The 17,700-nt window shown below is 39.0% G+C and overlaps 2 long non-coding RNA genes across 3 annotated transcripts in view; both read left to right on the top strand.

The window, feature by feature from the left end:
* Window positions 1-8,423: 8,423 nt before the first annotated feature.
* Window positions 8,424-17,700, top strand: part of LOC122222419 — an 85,292-nt gene continuing 76,015 nt past the window's right edge. For both annotated transcript variants that reach the window (XR_006203744.1, XR_006203745.1), the window contains exon 1: window positions 8,424-8,712. This is a non-coding gene — a long non-coding RNA (uncharacterized LOC122222419). The remainder of the gene's footprint in view (window positions 8,713-17,700) is intronic.
* Window positions 9,860-16,605, top strand: LOC122222421. Its single transcript, XR_006203748.1, has 3 exons — window positions 9,860-9,951; window positions 14,254-14,387; window positions 16,518-16,605. It is a non-coding gene; the product is annotated as an uncharacterized LOC122222421 (long non-coding RNA).

Below are 17,700 nucleotides of genomic sequence, written 5' to 3' on the forward strand. Positions count from 1 at the left end.
CATTCTGAAAGGCAATCATTTTTTTCCTGAGAGTGTTAATACTTCAGTCATTTAAGCTTCCTAATTTGATGCTTTTTGGTTAAGAAGGAAACCTTAAGTGAGGAAAGGAAATGCTGAGAGGAAATTACTTGAACAGAACTTAATAGTTTTGTGATATGAAGCTGTGATCACATTTTTTTCACAGTATGAGTCAGTCATATAAATGTTTGGTTTACTTAGTTTCTTAATTTGATATGAGACTAAACTGTGCAAAACTTGACAGTAAAATGTTATTTTTCATGAGTTAAACTATATTCATTTCATTATTAATATACTATCTCATATTTGTAAGTGAAACTGGTATAAGTGGGCTTTGGTCAGCATAAAGCTCACTTTTAAAAGTATGTTTTTAAATGAATTACTGGCCTGTGCTATAATTTCAATAACGTTGCCTCACACATAGGGATTCGAAGATCATGGTTATACTTACTATTAGTGTCAACACAATGTAAGTAGGGTTCATTAAGAAACTCTCTGGGGATTCCTAAAGTGATTACATTCTCTTTGTAATCTACAAAAAGGAAATCTTCAAAGGATAACAATTCAGTGAGATGAGATGAGAACCATCTGGTTCACTTGTAAATCCTATCCTTATTTTTTGTGGTATGTCATTGCTGTTCTGTCCTATTAGCACCAGAGAATGAAATTCAGAAAGGTTGGTTTTTATCATTTTTTTTCCTTATAAAAATGGAAAAGGGATTGGACATCAGCTATTAGAGTAGCTCCCTGCCTAATCTCTGACAAAGGCCCCCATCAAACCCAATTCCCCAAACCACCTTTCTTCATACAATCATGTATGTTCCCTAATGGTTTCATGTTATGAACAAATATCCAGTACAATTTTTTAAAATTTTATACCAATCTTTTTTCATTTTTCTATTATCCACATACTATTCTCCTCAAGCATACTAATAGGTGATAACCAACTGGCACCTAGAAGACTCTCATGTGCTAAATATCTCTGACTCAAGTGCTATAGTAATAAAAAGTCTACTATTACCAAAACAAACTAATTTAGCTCATGATGACAAATGCCAACCTATATTGCCCTCATCAGCTTCTTTTCAATTCAAAAAACTAAGAAATTCAGTGGTTCTATGAATGCCTTTGGGTAATACAATCCTCTTTTTACATGCAAAATTCTTGGGAGGGGTAGCACACTGAGTCCCTACAATTTAGAAGGAAGTGGTGTAGTAAATCTCTTTCCAAGTGGGTAGAGGACAACATAGGATATGGGATTTCTAAGGTTCCTGAGGCCCTAGGAAAGAAGGTGGTGTTCCATCTAAGTCACAGACTTGATTTTCTGCCCCTAAACTAACTTTTCCCTCAGAGAGGTGAATTTATTCTTTTTCTCAAATGCAAATCTCTTTCTTCTTCTAAGGGAGCATTTCCAATGGAATTCAATTCCAATTCTCTGTCCAACCTCTTGTGAGAATTCTTCACGCTTCTATTCCACCTCCCACCTCACCATATCCTAAACCCAATCCCATCCAGCAGCATGCTATTTTACAGCTTGAGATGACATAGCATGGGCTTTGGAGACAGACTTAAGCTGGAGTCTTAACTCTGTCAGATACTGTATGATCTACAGCAAGTTATTTCACTTCTCTGAGACTCAGTTTCCTCATCTCTGTATTGGGGTTAATAATACCTACTGTATACTAGGTCTCCTGGGTGGCTCAGTCGGTTGACCATCCGACTTTGGCTCAGGTCATGATCTCACAGTTCATGAGTTTGAGCCCCACATCGATCGGGCTCTGTGCTGACAGCTTGGAGCCTAGAGCCTGGAGCCTGCTTGGAATTCTGTGTCTTCCTCTCTCTCTGCCCCTCCCCTGCATTCTCACACATTCTCTCTCTCTCTCTCTCTCTCTCTTTTTCAAATGAATAAAAATTTAAAAAAAATTAAATAATATGTACTGTATAGAGGTTATGGTAGACCAAATAAGGGCACCAAAGAAGTCCACATGCTAAACCCCAGAATCTGTGAATGTTACTGTACAGGCAAAAGAGACTTCAGAGACACAACCCTGCTGACACCTTGATTTTAGCTCACTGAGAACTGTGTCAGACTTCTGACCTTTAAAACTATAAGATTAAAAATGTGTACTGTTTTAAGCTACTAAGTTTGTGGTAATTTGTTTCAGGGACAATAAGAAACCAATACAGAAGTGTTGTAAGAAAGTATATGCAGAAGGTTTACCTTAGTGCCTGGCACAGATTAAGCCCTAAACGAGTATTAGTTTCCTCCAACAATTTACCTAGGAAATTCTAACTCTTTTATTTTTTCTTTTTTTAAGTTTATTTACTTTTGAAGAGAGAGAGAGATAAACAGAGCATGAGTTGGGCAGGGGCAGAGAGAGAGGGAGACACAGAATCTGAAACAGGCTCCAGGCTCTGAGCTGTCAGCACAGAGCCCAATGCAGGGCTCAAACTCACGGCCAGCGAGATCATGAACTGAGCCGAAGTTGGACACTAAACCGACTGAGCCACCCAGGAGCCCCCTGGGAATTCTAATTCTTTTATACACACACACACACACACACACACACACGCGCACGCGCACCCAATACCACATTCTTTGTGCCAGACACCATTCCAGAAACTCATGGAATTTACACCCTAATCAAAAAAACAAAATTGTTTTATATGCTGGGGTAATTTTTCACTTTCTACACACACCAGCCTTAATTAGACATTTGTTTTTCTCAACTATTATGCCACAGGCTCCCACATTCACACTCATACATTTCACCAAGACCCAAAAGAGGAAGCACTACAGAAGAGTCTGTTTAGACCAGCAGAACTGCCTGGCCTGGCCTTCCCCACTCCACCCTTCTTAGAGTACTTCCAAATTTATACAATAAATCCAGTGCCCAGAACCACAGTGGAGGTGACACAACTCTCTGACCAGTTCTTGGGACAAAATGCTTTTGAATGCAAGGGGCTAAGAAGTCCTTCATTATCTTGCCCATGCTGGATGCTGTAGCTTCTGTCCCAGAATGACTCCTCCTGGTAAGACTAAGGCGATTTTGCTTCTAGAAGTCAAACTTAAAGTTCTCTTTCCAGAGGTAAGAATTCCACCCCATACATGAACAGCTGAGAGCTAGTACCCCCTGAAGAGCACTCAGAGAAACACATTCTCACTTTGTGATGACCTTTATAGCTTTACTCTGCTTCCAAGTATCCCTTTCTGCTATATTTGAATCCCAGTGAATACAGGGAGACCTACTAGAGAGGTGCAGACTTTTATTAGAGCATGGTCCCTGGTTAGATAGGTTAGCGTTTTCAGCAGGGGATTTGCCAGCCTCACAAAGTGATGTTTGCCCCATAATTGCAGCATCCCACTGTCCAGGAAAATCAAGTCTCACTGTCAGATAAGGAATCCAATCACTTCACTCTGGAATGATTCTGGGAGTCTGTTAGATTGGTGGAACTCTCCTGGTTATTTCTCTTTCTTCTCTGTGTGTAAATGTCTGTGTGATTTTTTTTTTAATGTTTTTATTGATGTCAAGAAGTTGGTACAAAAACAAGACTAACAGTGTACGATTCAGGCTCCTGATTTCCCACATCTCCCCATCTCCATGAGCAGATGGCATAGCTGGAGGACTGTTTACTCTATGGCTTATTTCCCCCTTATCTTTGATGTCCCAGGATGTCAAAGGTTGTAAATTTAATATTGATTTTATAAAGTAGTTTTACTCTAACATGTCAGTTATGATTAGCTTCAACCTGGAAGAAGCTCTAGCCACTGATCTGGATTTGCACGCAATGTGGCTCCCTGGCTTTCAGACTCTCTGAGTGAATGCTTTATTTATTAGAGTGGCAATCGTTTGTAAAGGCCAGGACAGCCTGCAGCCCCCAGCTCTCTCTGTGCTCTGAGCCTCCAGCACCTGGGCCCTTTCATTAAGCTTGAAAATCTAAGGAGATCAGAGAGCCATATCATTTGCTGGCATGTCAACAGACAGAAGCGTTTATAGATCACATTATACCCCAGTGACTATAACCAGAGAGAAAGGAATGAGAAGTCTTACTTGGATTTTCATCCCTCCCTTTCTTCAGTCCCCCAGTGCCCTCATGTTCCACCACCAGAGTGGGGGCTAGTGCTATAATAATAGTGATAAAAGCTGACATTTATTGAATATTTTTATGTGGTAATCACCTAATAAGCATCAGGCACTGTACTAAGGGTTTTCCATGCATCATTTCATTTAATCCTCACATCAGGCCTATGAAGTATTTATTATTACCATTATTGTTATTTAATACTATTATTACTTCCATTTTATAGATGAAAAAATCAAGGAACACCCAAGGTTATCCACTGCTACAACTCTTGAGGCTGGAACTCAATCCCAGGCAGTCTGACCCCACTCTTCCAGCCCCACTAGAACCCACACGTTCAACTCCAATGCTATAAAAAGCACTTTATCAGAAAATAGGGAAGTGACATTTTTGTACCAACCATACTAACACATTTCGCTTAACATTCTCTCTTCTCATATTTTGATACAAACTGATCTTGAAGCAAAATAGTAGAATTCATCCCCAAACTCCATTTTCTTTCTTAAGAAGAGGTAGGCAGGTGCCTGCATGGCTCTGTCAGTTAAGCATCCAACTTCGGGTCAGGTCATGATGTCACAGTCCAAGAGTTCGAGCCCCGAATCAGGCTGTCTGTTGTCAGCAAAGAGCCCACTTTGGATCCCCTGTCCCTCTCTCTCTCTGCCCTTCCTCCACTTGTCCTCTCTCTCTCTCTCTCTCTCCCTCCCTCTCTCTCTCTCTTTCAAAAATGAACATTAAAAAAATACATTCAAAAAAATAAGAAGAAGAGGAAGAGGTAGGCAACTGGTGTGTGTGTCCTGCTCTACTGATCCTCTCTCTCTCTCACCTTGGAACAATTCCTCTTTGGAAGATGAAGCCCAGGATGTTCATCGCTTTATGGTGGAAAGCTCTTCCTGAAGCTGTATGTCCATGTTCCTAGTCACTAGGTGCCACAAAAGGGGCCACATGGCCTTCTAAGTTGAGGAAACAGATCACAGCCTTTGTACCTTGAGGAATCTCAATTCATTGTATCTAGCATTGCTGAGACTAATTTACCAGGAGGCTGACAGAGGACACTTGGGTACTTTATCTCCCAAGTTAAATATGCATCTGGAGCTCACCTGTGTGCTAAAGGCCTCCATTCCTCTCTCCAGGCTGAGACAGACCAGGTGAAGAATCTCTCTGGAACTCCTTTCCCTGATAATTTCCTTCTTCCCTCTTCCTAGATCTTGACAAGGGGGGAGGAGGGGGAGATGTATTAAGGCAAAATAAAGATCAGGCCAAATTCTTTGACATGCCTTCCATTAAGAGGCAAGATGTCTATCCCATCCCCTTGATTCTAGGTGGGCTCTGTGACTGCTCTGACCAACAGAATACAGTGGAAATAATGCTGAGCCCATTTGTGGGCCAAGTCCTTAAGCAACTGATAGCATCCAGCTCATAGAAGTCCCAACTACTCTCATGGAGAAATCATATGGTGATACCCTGAGACCACAGGGAGAGGGACCCAGCTGAGTCAGCCAAGGGACCCAAACGTGTTAGTAAATCTGTCTTGAACCCTCCAGGTCATCCCAGAGACCAGCTGAATGTCACCAATGATGCCAATCAAAGCACAGGGAAAAGAAGTACCTGAATTCCTGATCCACAAAATTATGAGATATAATAATATAGTAGCTGTTTTGCAGTGGTGGTTTACACAGCAGAAGAGAACATGTATAGGCATGTAGGTGCCTGAGATTGACCACTTCAGTTTTTAAGGCTCCTGGACTTTTGGCATGCACTCACAGATGGAAAGCTGTTCTATCTAGCCCAATTCAACGCATTCAAGCATAGGGAAAAACATGCTGCTTTCCCCAAATAGCTCTTAATTTGTGACTTGATACCATTTCTGCAAGACAAACACTGGTGTGCTGTCCTGTGGAGCAAGTCTTCTCAACTGATTACACACTGTTAACAAAGTATTAATCTTTTAGTATATTAGCATCTCATAATTCATGGGCCACTTGGAACCCAGGTGTAAGCCAAACACACTGAGCCTACGCTTTGTTTTTCCCTTTAATTTCCTGAGCTGCCACATTATTTTCAACAGTCAGAAGGTAAATCTCTTCACTTCGGAAGAAAACCCTGCTCCCAGGTAGATAAGGAAACACATTCTTTGTTGTAAGGCCTAAGAATTATGGCGAAAGACATAAAGGTAGGCACTTTTAGTTAATGGCTTCCAAATATAATTTCATTCTTCTATTTAATTATATGTATCTCAAAGTATACTCTAAATGACTGTGAGAAAGAAGACAGCATATTCTGGAAACATAATGCACTTTTTTGAGTATCCACAGTTTGTCAAACCATAATATACTTTCATGGAAATGAAATCAATAAGAAAAACAACCCAAGAGAGAGAAATAAGGGAGACTTGACAAGTAGTCAGTTTGGTTTTATGCACAAACTACATTTGGTCAAAGTATTTTTTGAAGTGAAGTAATTTACTATGGATGTGCTTATTTTCTATATTAAGTTTTTGTTGTTGGTTTGTTTGGTTTATTGTTCAATTGACACAAAAACAAAAGCTGAAGAGAAAACTTCCTTCAAGAGAATCCCATCCCAGAATTCTATACAAAGATGTGCTAATCCTTGACCTTCCACACGCAGGTTAATATCTCTAGAAGCTTAAAGAAGAGACATTTATGAACCTTTTATTTCAGACTTACCCCGACAATCACAGAACACAGAACTCTTTGCTGGCATGGAGAGATCAGTCTCTTAATCTGTAAATTGAGATTGATAATATCCAACCCATAGGTTTTGTTTTGGGAATTATATTTTGGAAGAAGAGGAATTAGCCAAAACACAAGGAAGGGTGAGGAAGAATAACCAAAAGGCAATGTCATATAGAAGTTAAGGGAGAGGATAACAATCTTTTATCTGGGTGGTGGGATTTGGGTTGCTTTTTGTATTCTTTGTAATTTTATATGGCTTAATTTTTTTTGTCATTAACATGTGTCATATATTTTAAAAAATAACAAGCCAACTAGAAAATCAGGAAAAGAAAATATTTCAAGGAAGTGTAGTCAAGAGGTTTTAAAGAGGCTCAGAGATCCAAGAAGACAATGGCTTTTCAAAATACAAGTACCCCTTCATCCATCCTAAACTTTTTGATGGTACCTTGCTAGGTGGAGGGGAATCCTACCAGGAGCCAAATCAAAGAATGACTGGAAATACTGGTTTGTAAAAGTCCCTGTTTAATGATTAATTGCTGTACCTTATACCCGGGGCTTCCCAATTTCTCCCATTTTATGTCCCATATCTCTGTATGGGGGAAGCTTGGCCATTGTTGTAATATTCTGGATTCAAAACAACCAAAGTAGTTTAGGATACGATGCTGATTCCTTTACAGGTAGCTGTAAAGTTTTCAAGATTTTCAAGACAAATTGGATAAAATCTACAAATAAAAACTTTATGGTCTGTGAATGCTATTCCATAACTAGTTAAAGCTCTTTTTATTATAACAGAACACAAACATGACCTAAGTATATTAAATGCAGCCTATCTTCATCTTATTTCAATTTTATGAAATGTTTAGTATTTTCCTATTAAATAATAAGCTTTCCAAAAATTTAGGATGAACAATTTTGCATGGCCCGCTTTAAAATGTGCAAGAAGTTCTGGGGTGCCTGTGTGGTTCAGTCAGTTAAGCATCCTCTCTTGATTCCAGCTCATGACCTCATAGTTCCTCAAATGGAGCTCCACCTCAGGCTCTGCACTGATAGCGTGGAGCCTGTTTGGGATTCTCTCCCTCTCTTGGGCTGTCTCTCTCTCTCAATAAATAAATAAATAAATAAATAAATAAACTTTTAAAGAATAAAAAAGTAATAGGCTAAAAACATGAGGAAGCTAACAAAGAGGGTATTGGTGAAAAAATAAAAAATGAATAAATAAAAAGTGCAAGAAGTTTTACAAAATTCTTAGGCTATACTGGCTTAACAGAAGACGTCCAACAGGTTTTGGAGGTTAAAGTCCTGGGTTTCAATGCCGGATTTGCCACACCATGGGTGTGTAACTTAGCGAGCAAGTTACTTCAACAGCATTCTCTTCAAGTACAGACTGAATTTTCTTTAAGCAGCAGGCATTGTGCTAACAACTGAGAATTCAAAGAGAACAGGGTACAAATGGTTCTCCCTCATAATTTCTCTGGGCCTCCCCTATGTAAAATACTTACCTGATATGACTGTTACAAGGACAGGAGTGTACCGTATAGGGTTCTGACACAAAGTTGTATAACAAGCCATATTACTATCATTGTGACTCTAAGGGCAAAGGGTAAGAGGTCGTACCCTGCGTAAAGACCATCGACCCCCACGATGGGGAAAGCCAGAGGAAAGCAGGTGTGGCCTTCTGCCCCGGAATCCTCACCTCCTCTCAGACCACTTTTCACTAGAGCCATCGCTGTGGTGAGCAGCCAGCGCTGGAGGAGCAGGACCACGCCTGCGGCCCACGCCGGTTTCCCATCTGCCCTCTGGGCTCTACACCCGCGCATGCGCAGCCTGTAAAGGTCCGGCTGTTGGCCCTGAGGGGAGATTCCTGAGTCCCGGGGAGATGGGTTGGAGCTTAAACGCCCGGAGTTCTACGGCTCTGTCGGTAAGACCCCTCAGACGGAGAGAACCCACAGGCCCACAGTGGGCGCAAACTCAGCGAAGCACATTTGTATGGACTTTCCCGCCTTCTCTGTTTGACTGTCTCCGGTCTCAGTCCTGACATCCGCCATCACTTCCCTAATGAATGACAGGCATGCAACCCCTTGTCTCAGGCTTTGCCTTAGAGGGAAAACCAGGGTAAAATACTATCTATAGAAGGAAAATATTAACAGAATTTTGTTATTGGAGGAATGTGTGAAAATTACTATACAGTGGGGTGCCTCAGTGGCTCATTCGGTTAAGCGTCGGATTCTTGATGTTAGCACAGGTCCTGATTTCACTGTTCGCTCGAGTTGCAGCCGGCCTCCGGCTGTGGGGAAATGGCACCCAGCCAACTTGGGATTCTCTCTCCTTCTCTCTGCCCTTCCCCAGCTTCAGTGCTCTCTCTCTTAAAATAAATAAACTAAAAAAAAAAAAAAAAAAAAAAAAAAAAAAAGACGGGGAACCTGGGTGGCTCCGTCGGTGAAGCGGCCGACTTTCGCTCAGGTTATGATCTCAAGGTTTGTGAGTTTGCGCCCCCTCCAATCCCCTCTTAGCCCCCTCCCTCAGTAGGGAGGGTTTGGGGGCGTTCGGAGGGCTCTGTGCTGATGACTCAGAGCCTGGAGCCTGCTTTGGATTCTGTGTCTCCCTCTTTCTCTGACACACCCCTGCTCACGATCTCTCTCTCTCTCTTTCTTTCAAAAATAACCATTAAAAAAATGACTATACAATGAAATAATACATGGCCATTGAAAAGAGCGAGGTAAACCAATCCAGTTAATGTTAGAAACTTCTAAAACATACTGTTAAGAAAAGGAAGATGCAGATCAGTTTATGTAATATCTTATTTTGTAAAAAAACAAAAAAACCTCAAAAATTTCTATATCTGTATGTAAATATACTTATTTATAAATGTATAAAAATGTAAACATTTATTTTTATTGTATTATATTAATATATTATGAATATATATATATAAACTTTTAAAAGGATATGTGCTAGTTTGTTAAATGTGTTTGGGGGTTGGAAGTAGAGGAGAGGAGCCTTGTTAAACAAAAAGAGGTCTTTATTTAAAAACCGTATATGTGACATATTATTCCATTCAGGTAAAATCATACAAATATGAGTATGTGCTTATGACAGATGAAAGAGGGATAGTCACCAGTATGCTAATGATCATCATCTCTGGAATGTGGGATTTCAGGTAGACTTTTACTTTCTTCCTCACACTTTTCTTGTTTTAAGTTTTTCAATAATTGTAGATTTAAAACAAAATATAAAGAGGCAGTGTGGCATAGTGGTGAAGAGTACAGCATCTGGAGCCTGATAACTACATTCAAATCTTAGTTCTGTCACTTAGGGTTGTGTGATCTTGGACAGGTTATTTCATTTCTTTGGGCTTCAGTTTCCCCAACTGTAAAATGAGGATAATATAGTACCTACTTCGTTAGACTGTTAAAAAAATTAAAAGGGAAATAGAGGTAAAGCTTTCAGAATGGTGCCTGGAACATAGTAAATGCTACATACAAGTTAGCTAGTATTATTTCTTGATATTCATTGAAAAGAAAAATAGCTGATGGACTTAGATGCACCTCTGGTTATGCAGTGAGAAAAGATAGCCTTCACTGTCATCATGGCCTGGGGAGCCATTTACACACAGCCACTCTGCTCCTGTAGGTCAGCAGCTTCTGCTTCCAGAAAGAAGGGAAAACAAAAGGGAGAGGAAGAAAGAAAGAAGAGAGAGACAGAAAGGGAGGAGAGAAAAGGAGAAAGAAAAAGAAGGAGGAGGACAGGGACAAGGAACGGAAGAAAGGAAAGAAACAGAATAGTTCCAAATGTTCCACTTGGATGCTGGTGGGACAAGGCAAACGTCCCCCTCCTCCCAGGTTTCTGGACTGGCTCTGAAGGATTCTCTTCCCAGGTTCCTGGTAATCCCAGTTCTTCAAGAAGTGTGCAAATTCATGTTGGTGGCCTATTTTCTTAATTGAGATGTAACTGTTAGTATTGTCCATATTGCTGACATTCTTGTCATATTCCTAGATATTAGATAAAAAAGTTTTAATCAGTTATAAATGAGAATGTACATACAATAATTCTAAAACTGTGTCTTCATCAAAGTTTGCTTGCAACTATGATACATGTGGCTTTAGTGCCAATTCTTATTAAGTGTGCAATGCAATGTGCTGACACCCATGACACATTTCCCCTTATTCAGTCACAAAAATACTTCTAATTAGCCATAAATGAGAATGTACACACAACATTTCCAATAGCTACTCTGCTCCTATCAAAGTTCACATCAGAGAAAATTTAAACTGTTGCCACTGAGCTGCCTTGCCCCAATTCCAACAACTCTTATTTCAAAAATGCTTAGAAAATTGAATCTTTAGATCTCGCTGGGTAAACAGATCTGAGGTAGATTTATTTCAACCCAAGTCCTTTATTTGAGATATGTGTGCTCCTGAACCCAACTAAAATGCATACCATAGCCATTTCAAAGGCAGTGATAAAATTACTTGGTTAAATATTTTGGCTAGATTTCCTGTTTCCAGAGACCTGGGCTTTGTATTCTGTGGCTTCTGCATTGCCATGTGGTGATGTGGGCGGTATTAAATGGCACCACATCTGCCAACCTCCATAAGCACTATGCCCCACAGGGAAAGCCCTAGGCACCCATTACCACTGCGAGCCACAAGGACAAGACAACGCCAAATCCCAATAACCACCTTTAAATTCTCAGACCTTTGGCTTTCTTCAGGAATCCAGGCTGTAAGCTTCTTAGGATGACTACAGACCACAAAATACCGCCTCATTTCAGTGTGGAGTCTATAAAATCACTTTAGTTATAATTCAGATATTCTCCAAACTTGAGGCTGCGAAGCATTCCGATCTGCTCTTAGATTTCTGTATAATCTCTCCTTCGTTTTATAACATTCTTTGTCTTCTGTTGCTCTGTGCAAATACCAGTGCTTTACAAGTCATCAGGCCATGATTTGTGCATGGCCTGATACATGGAGGTGAAAGGGGAGCTTTATGTGAGGCGGGGAAACGGTTCTGTTAAACTTTGCTTGCTTTCACTACCTTTAAAACTCATTAAATACGATTCTGCCTTTTACTTTGCCAAAGTGTTTAAAACCCATTTTAATGAAAAATTCTAATCCTATATAATCACACCATAAGCACTTTCTTTCTGTTCAAAGAGGAAACAGTGTTAAATTTTAATGCATACCTCTGGCAGGCTATATTAAAAGTGTTTAGTCAGTTTTAAATCCGATTAGTGTAACTGTTACAGATTAGAGAAAAATTCCAAGTGATTGGAGCAAGTCCCCAGCTCAAGGGAACTAATTTAGGGCCCAGGCCTGATCACGCCAGAATTAAAAGGAACCTCAAGACTCTTGCATTCAGGTTGTCCAAATTTTGTTCATAAGCTAATAAAATAAGGTCCTGTGCTAGGTATTGCAGCAATATAAAGACAAGTTTTCAAGTAGGAAGCAGATGAGACATAAAGCAACGCTAAACAAAGTGGAATGAGGGCAAGAGCAGAAGTGAGAAGCCCCTAAGAGAATTCAGAAAGGACAAAAATCGCATCCCAGGGAGAGAAACACTGACACTTCTTAGAGGATGTAACTTCTAAAAGAGGCTTTCAAGGAGAGACAGATTCCATAGACGGGGAGACACTGCTAAGATTGGAAAAGGTAGAAAGTTTTCCAAAAAATAGAGAAAGTCTGTTGACAACTTGAAGGGAAGGGGGATGCCTCTTTGTTGAGCAAAGTGTTGAGAAGACACTATACGAGTCATCTACATCTATTTTCTCATTTACCCCGCCCCCACAACATTCCAAGGAGATGGTTATTATTATCCCTATTTTATAGATGAGAAAAATGAGCCTCAGAGAGATTGTCTAAGGTTAAACTTCCCTAAGGTTAAATAGCTAGCATGTAGTAGCACTCAGGAGAAAAATATGTTTGAGCTTTTCTCAGTATTTAGTCTCAGGAACTCCCTGCATCACACCTTCCTCTTAGCCATTATTAAGGCCCAATTTGTTGTAAAAGACTTTCCTGACCACATGAGTTAGAAATGAGATTTCCAGTCCCTGAATTCACAGCACTCTTATTGTCTGTTACCCAAGTGGCATTTACTCTACCCTGGCTTCTTTTTTTTTTTTTCTTTCCTCATGCAAATGTTGACCTCAGTGCTTCTTAATTGGTTGGGTCAGTTGAGCAGGAATACCAAAAACATCTGAGAAAATATGCATATATATATTTAAATATTTATATTTTTGAGACTGCCCTCCCACCCACGTCACTTTGCCTTCCTCAGTAGTCTGTTCTAGAGGAGAGGGTAGTTATCCAGACCCTAAGAATGCATGCCAGCACTTGTGAAGGCACCAGCCATCAGCGTCTTTTAATATTCCCTTAGTAGTCCTCATTCCCACCCCATCCCAGGTAAGAATAATTAATTAAGCTAGCTGGACTGAAAATCAGGTGATTTGACTCCAGGCACCTGGGTGGCTCAGTCAATTGAGCAACTCTTTGTGTGTGTGTGTGTGTGTGTGTGTGTGTGTGTGTGTGTGTGTTTATTTTTTTGAGAGAGAGAGAACAGGAGAAGGAAGAGAGAGAATCCCAACCAGGCTCTGTCCTTGAACTCAGGAACTGTGAGATCATGACCCGAGCCAAAATCAAGACTCGGATGCTCAAGGCATCAGGATGGCTTAGTCAGTTAAGCATCCAACTCTTGATTTCAGCCCAGGTTATGATCCCAGGGTTGTGGAACCAAGCCCTGCATCGGGCTCTGTGCTGAGCATGGAATCTGCTTAAGATTCTCTCTCTCTCTACCCCTGTCCTCAACTCATGCTGTCTTGTTCTCTTTCTCTCAAAAAAAAAAAAAAAAAAAAAAAAAAAAAAAATCAGGTCTCAACTCTGCCACTTAGTAGTTGTGTGATCCTTTGAGACCCACTCTTATCATCTATAAGTTGAAAATCTATGTATCTGCTTTACCTACATTTTAGAATTAATGTAAGAATCAAATGACTAAGTCTGTAAAGTATTATGTAATGATATGGTGTTAAACGTGTCTGGATCAGAAACACCTTGAAAGCAGGACCATGCATCTTGATTTTATATATATATATATATATATATATATATATATATATATATATACAGTGTATATATATATGTATATATAGTGTGTATATATAGTGTATATATAGTGTGTATATATAGTGTGTATATATATATGTATATACACTAAGTGATTGCACATAGTGGATATTTAATAGTGGTTATTGACTTGCACATGTATGTCTTAGAACCTTACAGAAATAAAGCATATTCAACTAAAATGTCAGGAAAAGTACTGAAATGTCCTCCACCTGGAATACCATTTACCTCCCAACCACCTCTCCCACCTGGATACATTTTAAAGACAATGCCTGTTTAAAAGTCACGGATGTCTCTGAACAGGCTCCAGATTGTCATTATCTATCATCTTTCTTTTTTCTCAGTCCTCATTCGGTGCCTCCAAACCAAGATGCTCACCTATATCTCAGGCAAGATGGAACTCTGCCTTAATAAATTAATGATTACTCAAGAATAGAGGACATGTTTTACCTTTCAAAAAAAAATCTTCTAGTGAATGGTAAGAAAAAAAATTAATTTCCTCATTAAAAAAAAAGGGCCAGGAAGGGGAAATGAAAGCCAAATACAAACCCCCTACAGTAAGAGAAAGGACGGGAAAAAAATAAAAACAAGGATTCATGAATGCAGGAAGAAATTAAAACAAACCTGCAGGCCCTCATAAATACAGCAATCAGGCAGCTCCATGCATGCATCCCATATTTGAATTTTTATTTTACATGAAGTATTTTTGTATCTGCTTTGCCTAAATTTGGCCTCTTACCAAAGCCTAATGACTCTACTTTATGTTAAGCTTTTCGAAGGATCTAAACTTAAAACTAGGAGGAGAAAAACCTGTTAATTTATCTTGCAGGAAAAGGTGTTATAATTTGAATGAAAAACAGCAAGCAGACAGATAAAAAGGAGCTGGCACAGAGCTCAGGCAATCAGTAACATTTTTTGTACCTGCAGGCTGAGAAATTGTCTCCAGTGTTGTATGATGTTATTACCGTTGCCTATTTTCACTTGTACGTTAGGTTCAAGCATAATTGTGTGAAGATTTGAATGTTCTCCACAGATTTACTATTTTAATAAGCTCATAATGTTAAAACACTATATGTGTTGACAGTGGTACTTACACTGTATTAAGGAAACAAATCAAATCATTTCCTTTAAAATGCTAAACAGCCTAATTTGACCTTTCTACAGGCCCTGGTCATATCAGAAATAGTTCAGATAATAGTCTTCTTTCTGACTTTTCTGTCTTTTATCCCATCCATCAGCAAAGGTACTGTCCTCATAGACCATATGACCTTATCGCTCCAGAAACTGTCTTTGTCCTATTGAAGTTTATGGGGCAGAGTGGGGCCACTATGAGCCATATTCCTGAATATTCATAGTAACAAAAATAAGCTCAGGTACCAAAAAGCAAGTGTGTCATCTCGTTCATAAATCTAGTTTATGAAGTGAAATTTAGGACACGGTAGGATATGGATGTATTAAAATAGCAGGAAACATTAAATCCATGCAGCAAGCAGAAGGGAAAATCATAGGCATAAGTAAATTCAAGATCAGAGACAGCTGGATATTGACATTGAGTTCAGTATTGAAACAGAGTCCTGTCCCCATTATGAGCAGATGCTTTTGGTCTCTTCTTTAGTTGAAGAAATAATTTCATAATATTTGTTAAAATACAGATCTGTTTTTTAAAAAATTCAAAAATATACACAAGCATGGAGGAAAAAAAAATCAATGATTCTATCTCTCAGAAATGATCCTTGTTACTGATGTTAGATCTTATTATTCCAGGCTTGTTCTGTACATGTTTGAATCTAAAACAAACTGATTTTTAAGTTGGTATTTCTCTTTCCACTTAATGTTTTAACATTTTTCCATGTGATTAAATACTCTCCAACTATAGTAACACATTAATAGCCATATAGTATTCCATTAAGGAACACTGTGTTGCCTATTCTTGGATATTTAGGTTGCCTGGAGAACCCAATTAAGATGGTACTGAACTTATAGCAAGTTCTTTTTGAATACCAAAGCCTGTCCATCTGCACTCCTCGTGTGACATTTTGTAGCTCTTAAAGCCTCTGGCTTTTGTGAGTTTAGTGACTTGAACTTTTCTATTGACTTCCATTTAGTTTTAAAGATATATTACACAAAACATCGCTTTTGTCTCCAGACTTGTCAAAATAATTGTATCTGCTTCAATTAACATTTTACTTCTACAATTCAGTATTGTGTACTTTGTATATAGTTGTTTCTGCAACATCATCCTTAGAATAAGTGTATGAAATAATATGCACACTTAAGAAGCACTGCACCAATTACTTCCACCTAATCCAAAGACAACTCTCATCTATTTATTAATTCATTCACCAAGTACTTATTGAGCACCTACTGTATAACTTCTATGCCATGAGCCATGGAAGAAATATTTAAGCATCTACACTGGGTATGTCTTTACTTCAAAGTCAAAGCCACTAGGAAATGTTTGTTTTTCCTATATTTTCCGCAAATATCAGAAGCAATACTTAATTTATGTTATAAAAAGATGTCACCCTACTTTTGAGTAGCATGTAGACCTTTTTCAGCTTGTTGACCAGTTAATTAATCATAAATTCTAACATATCTCTCTTGACAGAAATGTAATCTATACCAATTTTAGCCAAATCACCAGGATTTTCAGCAGTTCTATACTTCTGTGGCCCTTAGATAACGGCCAATAGATATGTTATGCAAGAGACTCATCTTGGTAAGTGTGATGGGCAGTTATAGTAACAAATTTTAAGGGTCCCATCACCTCCACATTAAGTTTTAGAACCTACCCATCAAGATCATCCAATATCTCTCTTGGCTATCCTCAAGCTAAAAACTATGTTCCTTTATCCCATCATTTCACTTTTTAAAATGTCTACCTTTACCTTATCATTTCTTCAGTGATTCAGCTCTAAACCTAAGACTTCACCTATTCTATCTCCCAGCCTTCGAACACCCTCCCAAACTCCCATCAAACTAAACAATGGCCCTTTTCTAGTGAATACTTCAAAGAACACTCAAAGCTGGCCTCTTTCTCAAAATCTTTCCTGACTGATTGGAAGATAAAGCAGCTTTCCAAAGAGTTCCATCTCAACAGCATGCCATTCCCCATGGAATGTGTATTTGGATATAGATAGCGTTGTTACATATGTATGAGAATATGTTTTACTTATTCACCTGCCTTTTTTCAGCCTGATTGCAAGCCCCTGAAGACTAAGAACATGTTTTCTCTCTATTCTGTAATGATCCCACCCCCACAGAGTTATACTGCTAAATGTTGGTGCCACCTTTCTTCAAAGCATTTATCAATAATCAAAACATTTTAACTAGCTAGATCTTAGAATACAGATTTTTAGAAGTAGGAGACAATGTTAGAGGTTACCAAGTCCATCACCTTCTTTTTCTTTTTAAAGCTCACATTTATTTAGGATCTATTACATGCCAGATACTATGCTAATCTCTTTATGTGAATTATCTCAGTCTTCACAAAAACTGATACGGTAGAAACTCTAAATATTTCCGTTTTTGTGTGCATACCAAAACCCTCCTTACACCTTTTCACAATAAAGTACACATAAATGAAGGAATAGTAATAGCTTAACATAGGCTGAGAACTAGAATAAGATAGGAGAGGCACCAGGGAAGCAAAATTTAAGGAGGCTTGCTCTTTCAGAGTTGTAAAGCACCTCCTTAAATTTGAACCTCTAGATACCTCTCTTGCCTCACCCTAGTCTCAGCCCTAGCCAAACCTTATTGTATGTCAGGTACTGCTCTAAGCATATTTATGT

The sequence above is a fragment of the Panthera leo genome, chromosome B3, assembly GCF_018350215.1.
Source record: "Panthera leo isolate Ple1 chromosome B3, P.leo_Ple1_pat1.1, whole genome shotgun sequence".
Lineage (NCBI taxonomy): Eukaryota > Metazoa > Chordata > Mammalia > Carnivora > Felidae > Panthera > Panthera leo.